The 8,224-nt window shown below is 38.0% G+C and overlaps 2 long non-coding RNA genes across 3 annotated transcripts in view; one reads left to right on the top strand and one right to left on the bottom strand.

Annotated features, from left to right (window-relative positions):
• Positions 1–1,708, bottom strand: part of LOC103132039 (uncharacterized) — a 7,174-nt gene extending 5,466 nt beyond the window's left edge. For both annotated transcript variants that reach the window (XR_001660821.1, XR_475478.2), the window contains exons 1-2: positions 1,546–1,708; positions 1,407–1,473 (exon numbers count right to left, since the gene is read on the bottom strand). This is a non-coding gene — a long non-coding RNA (uncharacterized LOC103132039). The remainder of the gene's footprint in view (positions 1–1,406; positions 1,474–1,545) is intronic.
• A 919-nt stretch (positions 1,709–2,627) lies between these two features.
• LOC107835000 (uncharacterized) lies at positions 2,628–8,014 on the top strand. Its single transcript, XR_001660822.1, has 3 exons — positions 2,628–2,695; positions 7,502–7,833; positions 7,915–8,014. It is a non-coding gene; the product is annotated as an uncharacterized LOC107835000 (long non-coding RNA).
• The last annotated feature ends 210 nt before the right edge of the window (positions 8,015–8,224 follow it).

The raw sequence follows: 8,224 nt of genomic DNA, 5'->3' as shown, positions 1-8,224 counted from the left end.
CTTTGCCAAATAAAGTTATTAATAATTTTATCCAAAATTTTAAAAGTGGGGGCAGGTATCCAAATAGGTAGTGCCTGAAATAAATACATTAATTGTGGGAGTAACTTCATTTACTCCCATAATTTCTATTGTGGGGGTTTCTATTCTGCCCAAAAGGGACAGAGGAAGAATCTCTAGTCAGGTCTGATTTTATTTGTGCGATTAAGCTACCATAATTTCCATTAAATATATGCAAGGTTTGTGGTGTAATCATCACACAATTCATATTTGAATCCCCTCTTGGACCAATTAAAGGTGACTTCTTTATTTAAGCCTGTAGGCCATTTGCCCATCAACATCATAGCTTCAGACTTGGTTTCATTAATTTTATAGCGTGAGATTTCTCCAAACTCTTTTAAACTGGTCATAAGCCTAGGGATTGAGCTCAGAGGGTTAGAAATATACAGAATAATGTTATCTGCATACAATGAGGTTTTATGGGTGACTCCTCCTGCTGTTACTCGGTCAGATTCTAGGGTCTGACCGTATTCTTTCCACCAGGGGCTCGATACTGATGGCAAATAGTAGAGGTGAAAGAGGACATCCCTGCCTAGTTCCTCTTTTTAAACCAAATTTATTTGAGGAGTATCCATTCACCCGTACTTTGGATGTGGGTCCAGAATATAGCACACTAATCTAACACACTAACATTTATTATGACTGGGAAAGTTTAATGTCCTGAAGAGGACCATAACCTGATCCCAGCAAATCACTTTCTCATTTAACTGTTAATTGTTTTTAGGCATTGTAGAAAACACAGACATTATATATGGCCGATAGTTGGATACAGATATTTAGAGATGTATAAACTATTTTACATGTATTGGAGATGTACCTCAACACCTCCAGAAACCTTTCCATACACATACACAGTAAAGCAATTCTGTCTGTCAGGAATTATCTGTCATTAAAACTAATATTGGGAATAATATTTCAATCATGTCTGCTTATGCAATAGTTCATTGTGAATCATATTTAAATTTTACAGCAGTTATTTCGTAAGCACAAAATAACATATATTATTTATTCAAATATTGACACCACTTTTACAATGTTTTGTAACATTTTGATAGATTACTGTCTCATTTCCAATCAAAAACAAATTTCTACTTTGGATGAAATTAGCAATATGAATAATTTTGGACTTAACTGTCTTCCATTTCAACAGAAAAACATGTATGTATATGGAGAAATGTACAATTGCTGTATAAAAAGTGCAAAAAACTAGCTTCATAACTGTGATCACTTAAGCAGCTTTTAAAATGGCAGCTTTTGTTTAAAAGCAGTTTGCCAGATTGTTACATGTTGACTTGGCAGAATGTGCCCTCTCCATGTTGCTCCAGATCTATCAGATTATGAAAACTCACCATTTTCTCCAAATATAGCCATGCTCCAAAGTTACAATATCAAAGGTAACACCATCACAATACAGACCTGGGTAGAAATGATAAAAAATAAATCAGAAAATTATCCAAAGGTATTAAGGTACAGTATTATTTTTTGTACCTCAGTTGTTGTTCCATTTCCATTTTATAAACACACCAAAATGATGCTGCATTTCATCTGTCAATAGAGTGCTGGTATGCGTGTTAGGCTGCTCATATGTCTGCTCTGAAACTTGTACATTTGGAGGTGTGTACCAAATACTGAGAAGGTGCCTGAATGATTGGATCCTGGTGGCTGTTTCTAAACTGAAATGTCATGCTCACCAAGTCTGGATTCTGCTGATAAAGGATGGGACATGTCTGGCATGAACATACACACGCACACACACAGGCGCACCCACACACGCACACACACACACAGGCGCACCCACACACCTACACACGCACACACACATATATATGTATGCTCGAATGCGTTACCAAATAAAGTGTTAGCAAAATGTGAATATATTGGAAGCACAATGTAATTTTTCACCTGGAAAGTGTGTTATAATCCTTCTGTGTTCTGGTAGCCTTGATGTGTTTGCAATACTGTAGTGTGTGAAGCATATAATGTACAAAGTGGCAAAGCAGAATAATAAGACATTAAGTAACTAAAAAGTGTACTTTATTAGCAATTATAAGAAACCAAAAGTGTAATTGTAGCATACTGTAATCACACTAATATGTAAAATATGTAATGTCAATACACTTAAAATACATTCTAAATATATTTTAAATGTAATTCAATCACAAAAATACTACACTCAAAATATACTAATCAAGCATGTTCATATTACAAAAAAGCAATATATTTAAAGTATACTAAGTGTAATTTAAGTTGTTCCAAAAAAGTATGTGAAAGTACACTTAGTATACTTTAAATTGTGCTTTAATACAATTTAAATACTATTAAAATACACTAAGCACAAAATTAGTTGTTCCAAAATGTCACACTTTAAGTTAACTAATCCTAAGTGAACTTGAAGTATACTCATGATTAGTCTGACTTAAAGTATGCTTAAATATATTAAAATATAACATACTCGGTGTATTTGTTTTTCACCAGAGATGCCCTCTAGGATTGAGAACACCTGGCATCCAATTAACTCTCTACAGGAGTGTGGAGTATAAAAGGAGACTCTTTTCCCTGTTTCTTTATGCAGGTCACGGTTCAGCATGAGTGTTGCTTGGTTGGTTTTCAGTGGTCATAACTCGACTAACATCAATCAGTAAGTAATGTTTTATTATTTATGTAGCACATTTTCATCAACAAGGAAATACAAAGTGCTTTACAGGAATTAAAAGAAAATACAAACAAAATAAACCAAAGGAAAGAGAAAAGAAGAAAAAGAATCTTGTTGATCTAAAGTATGTAAACTAGGTGCTCCTTTCAGGGTTGCTAGATAAGTATCCTCTCGTCTAATTCCATTTCTGGGTTGGAAGAACAGGAGTTTAAAAAGCAGTCTAATCCAAAGTATATAAACTAGATACTCCATTCAGGGTTGGAAGATAAGAATAAGTAAGTATTCCCCGGTCTAATTCCTTTTCTGGGTTGGAAGAATAGGAGTCTAAAAAGTAATTGCGAAGGTAGTTTTTCTGGATTCCAAGTTTGTTCTAATCCCTGTTCTGGGTTGCTAAATAAGTGTAAGTAAGTATCCTCTCGACGTCTGGGTTAGTAGATAAGTATAAGTAAGTACCCTCTGGACTTTCTAAGTATGCTCTAAATTTGTAAAAGTAATGAGCAGTGGTGGAGAAAATACTCAAAAAATGCACTTAAGTAAAAGTACAAATACACAGACAAAAACATACTCAAGTAAAAGCAAAAGTACCACATTAACATTTTACTTAAGTAAAAGTAAAAAAGTACTGACTTTTAAAAACACTTAAGTATTAAAAGTAAAAGTACTTGCTGAATGCATTACCTAATCCCTAATACAATATCATTAAGTGAACCGATCGTATTTAATTTTAATACATTAGAAATGTGCCATTTTAATGAACAATGCCACAGATAAAGCATGTTTTTGTTGTGTTTACTCTCAGTAACATAGTTTAGTTTGGCAGGGGAGGACATGGAACCAAGGAGCCAAGTAGCAGAGTTGTAGTCTAGAGCACCGAACCCAAGAAAATCAAGACCAGCACCCCGTGCTATATGACAATAACATTAAGTGCACCTATCAAAATTGCTTATCAAACTGATCTGAAAGATCCACTTTCCCATAAAAACACCTAGATATTAAATACTTAGAGCTGAAATAAATTTAACCAGTATCAATTCAAACTCTTCTTCATTCTGTTTTGCTCTCATCTCTGTGCCACAATCCGCAGAGGTCTCCTGCCATCCCTAAAAAAATAACGCCCTGGGCGGTTGGCCATATTGCCCATGTCAGAAATAACAACTCTACACCATTAAACATAGCAATTAACAACACTCAACTATGAACACTGTCCAAGGCCCAAAAAGCAAGAAATAACCAAGCAGAAGGAGCACCGTGACTGTTTTATAATCCCTCCATGTCTCCCACCATGACATGTGACGAAAACAAAGAGCAATGAGCATGCTCTGTATTCTTACGTTCTTGTTTTATTTGTTCGCCAATTAAATAAATATAAATATATTTTAATGAAATAAAATAGCTACTGCAGTGTACGCAGAGCATTACAAGAACAAAGAACGGCTCTCAGTGAGGCTTCAGTCCTATAGGACTTAGTCAAGATCCGTCCAGAAGAATTGGATCGTTCCTATTGCACCTTGGTCACAGCGTTGTCCCATATGTGCGACACCTCAGTCAACACCTCCACACAATAATTCAGCGCATGAGTGACACTTTTTTCCCATCGTAGATGCAACATGTGTGTCTCTGTACAGCTAGCTTTGCTAGCATCACGTCCACAGATCTTACCTTTCTTTAAGCTTTCCTTACAAGTGATGCTAAAAGTTGGACGAAGTCCCCACCGTCTGTGAAAGCGAAGCGCTGCTTATTTTACATGTCGCCATATCTTATGATTTATGCAGCGCTATTATATTACTGACGCTCTGAGCGTGCGCTCAAACCACAGTTTCTAAATAATAAAAGGGTAATGAAATAAAAAGAGGAAAGGACACATTAGGGCACATAGCAACATTCGGTCAAAACAAAGACATAACCCTTTCATCACAGGGCCATGAAACCACGTTGCTCAGCTTCCCAGCAGAAGTCTGATAAGATGTTATCAAGGCATGTCCTTGGGAGCGCTCAGCTGCACAGCTGTATGGATAACAGGAGGGGTTGAGGTGGGAAGGAGTGTTATGTTTAAATATCTTCAAGGTGATTGGAAATATGCAGCAAATAGAAGGTAAAAAGGGAAAGTCAATTCAGATACAAAATGTCTTAGGTCGGGTAGATTATAACTTTCAATCTCCCATAAAGTCTCAACAGCAGATCTCAGTTCCTAATTATCCAAATAAGTTTGGCCATTCCACTGAACCAAAATTAACAACTTCTCCATGATTGATTCCATTCCATTAGTGAGTTTTGGAGTTCTCAGCTGGGCTGTGAGTCTCAGCAAGACTCGCATCCAACTTACGTCTCTGTCCACACCAACAGCCTGCATGTTCGCTAGTTCACCCAAGTCCATCACAAATTTGTCATTAAGCCAGGAATCCCCAAGCTCCAAACAGCAGAAATCCTGTTGTCATGAATAAATCCAAGGTGAATGCCGTCGGGTGTGTCCCGGCAAGACAAAAGGGTTCTCCTGTGCCCAGTCTTCTCGTTGAGTTGTTTGTATCTTGTAGAGAAAATTTGATCAATTGCATTGAGAGACCACACAGCAAATTTGGAAGTGTTCCATCAACTCCTACGGAGTTGAATTCAACATTTTGAAAGTGTCTATATTGGTCCACTCTGGATGGTGTAGAAATTACACTTTTGAAAGTTTTATTTCTGATATAGTTGAATCAACACTCACAGTAGTTGAAATTAAACACACATCAGTGTTGACTTACTCAACACTAGTATTTTGTCAAAAGTTAACACTTTTGACAAAATACACTGTTCCGTGTTAACATAACACAGAACAATGTAAAGTATATATTAGCACAACCCACATATCGAGGCTCTAGTTTTCAATGAAGCGGTCATGGGTTCGCTTCCCGGTCTTGCCCTTCTCTCATTACTCACTTTTTTTTGTCAATTTACTAACAAATAAAAGCCACTAGAGCAATTAAAACCTTTTTTTTCCCAGAAACTACTGGCCATCAATAATCCCCAAATTCATTTTAAAAGACATGCCACATTAGATGCTACAAAAACACCAGCACCAGTTGCAGTATGTAATCTACTTTTATTTCAAAACAACATAAACAGCACTGACAGCATTATACAACAAAGGTCATACATTCATGGTACTTTGCAATGAAGGTGAAGTGTGCTTTGAAAGTTCATTGGAAGCGACCATGGATGGTCTTGTGATCACTGATGGTGAAGTGTCTTTGGTGCTGCTCTTGTTTTCGCCAACATGAAGGAGGAAGACTTCCACCCTGGAAGGAAAAACAGGAAATATAGTAGAGACATTAGGATAATAAATATTTTAAAAAGAAGTGTGAACAAAACTAATCAGACTCACCTGTGTGTGTCACCGTCATATTCATTCAAATTACTCTGTCCACCCGGTTTACAAGATAAAGCATAAAAAAGTCAGAAATAATTACTAAAGAAATTAGTCAGCTTATAGAAAACATTTTGTTGTGCCAACCTGTCTGAAAATTTTGTTGTGCCAACCTGTCTGAAGAAATGTGTTGAAGTCATCATAGCAGGCTTCAGTCACCAACATGACACACTAAAAGAAAGAAACATGTTGGCAGTTTTTTGATATGCCAGAGGTACAAAATACCAGAGTCAAATGGCTCAATTGCCTCCTCATTGTGTAGATAAGTTCTCCAGAGTACTGCTAATCACCTAATTATTGTATCCAGGTGTGGTGCAGCAGCAGCACATCTAAATGTTGCAGGACAGTGGTCCTCCAGAACTGGAGTTTGACGCCTGTGGCATAGATCAAGCCAATGGTCCAGCACAGCCACTCCCCAATTTTGCAGTCTACAGCCAAAAACTAAAGAAAATGACCTCCACAGCTAAATAATGTTAACTCAAATGGCCTCCAGATTTTCCTGACAGTTTTAATGTTCGGTTAAGATAATAAACAGTCGTATCGTGATATCCAAACAAATAAACGTATGTTAAGCGAACTATGTATATGAATCGATACTCTTGCGTAAACGGAAAAATAATGCCTCCATAAAAAATTGTCAAAAATATGATAATTTTAACATGGAACTTACCTTGTTATAAGCTCCAGACAATACGTTATACTGCTGCACTAATGATGAAACAACATAAATTCAAAACATGTCAACGTAATCCGTAGAAATGCTCTAGCTAGTTTGCCATATGTTGCCAACTGACTGATGATGACGTTGGTGACAAGCTTTACTCAGAATGCACCTGGAGAAAATAAGGACGATTAATTTGTAGTTTTGTGTGTCATAAAGTTAAATATAAGAGTGAAAATAAAGCCAGTCGTGTAGCACAACATTTTATTCAATATTTTACACTCACTATGTCACTAAAATCATGCTGCAGTCCCTACCCTACTTGTTGCTCCTTCCCGGAAGTGATGTCACAAATATCAACATCAGATGTTGATTTCTAAATCAACATTCCACCTGCTAGTAATGTTTTGAACATCAGAAATCAACACTAGACTGAGTTACTGTTAGTGGTAATTTAGAAATCAACACTGGACTGGATTGCTTTTTGTTCTTTGGAACTCTTTAGTGAGTGTTAGGGAAACTGCCTTACTTCCATGATGTCATCCTCACACCTGAGATCTATCACCTCGCTACCTGCTGCTTAAGAAGGGTGGAACACAGGTACTTCGACACCAGAGTGTTGACCAGTGATGGTACCACTTAGCCCCTCTGAATTTCCGCTGAGTTTTGACGAATTATTTCCCAGTGATCTGAAAGTAATACCTTTTGTTGCCTCTATTTTTCTCAGGAGTACCCGACTTTGGACCTGGTGCTAGTTCCAGTCCTTCCCTCGAGACGTCACAGGAAACTACCCCATAGATGCCCGAGTCTCCAGACTCACCTGTATCAGTTGTTATCTGCCTCCAATCCCTGAGCTCTGACTGGTCATTCCACCGATCCTCTGCCGCCTTCAAGTGTCAGCCTACCTGTCCGCCCTCCGATGCCGCCACTCCTACTCACTCAGTCTGCCACTCAGTAATTTCCTCCGATCTCCAGACCAACCTGAAAGAGAATCTCAAGAGACCAAGGAACCCCTGGACCAACTTTACCCCTCCAACGTCATTAGCTAACACAACTCAAGTAAGTCTTCAAACTTACCGTCAGCAAGTCCTCAGCCTACCCACGACCTTGAACTCACCATCTCCCCTCTTGTTTCCTCAGTGAGCCGTATGCTACCGTTCAGTCCCTGGACCCGAATTACCCCGAACAAATCTGTTTCTTGCAATAAACATTTGTATTTTTTCATCATATTCCTATGGTGTTCTTGCATGTGGGTTAAATCAGTAAAACCCATGACACAGACACACACACAAAATAATTCCCTTCTCACCCTCCGCGGGTGGTCTCTTTCATCCTCTGAGCTACCGACCTCTACCAGAGGCCTGGGAGCTTGAGGGTTCTGCGCAGTATCTTGGCTGTGCCTAGAACTGCACATTTCTGGACTGAGATGTCTGATGTTGTTCCTGGGATC

Source organism: Poecilia formosa, unplaced genomic scaffold (genome assembly GCF_000485575.1).
Source record: "Poecilia formosa unplaced genomic scaffold, Poecilia_formosa-5.1.2 Scaffold907, whole genome shotgun sequence".
Classification (NCBI taxonomy): Eukaryota; Metazoa; Chordata; class Actinopteri; order Cyprinodontiformes; family Poeciliidae; genus Poecilia; species Poecilia formosa.
Note: the sequence above shows the minus strand (reverse complement) of the source record. Positions and strands in the feature narration are given on the sequence as shown.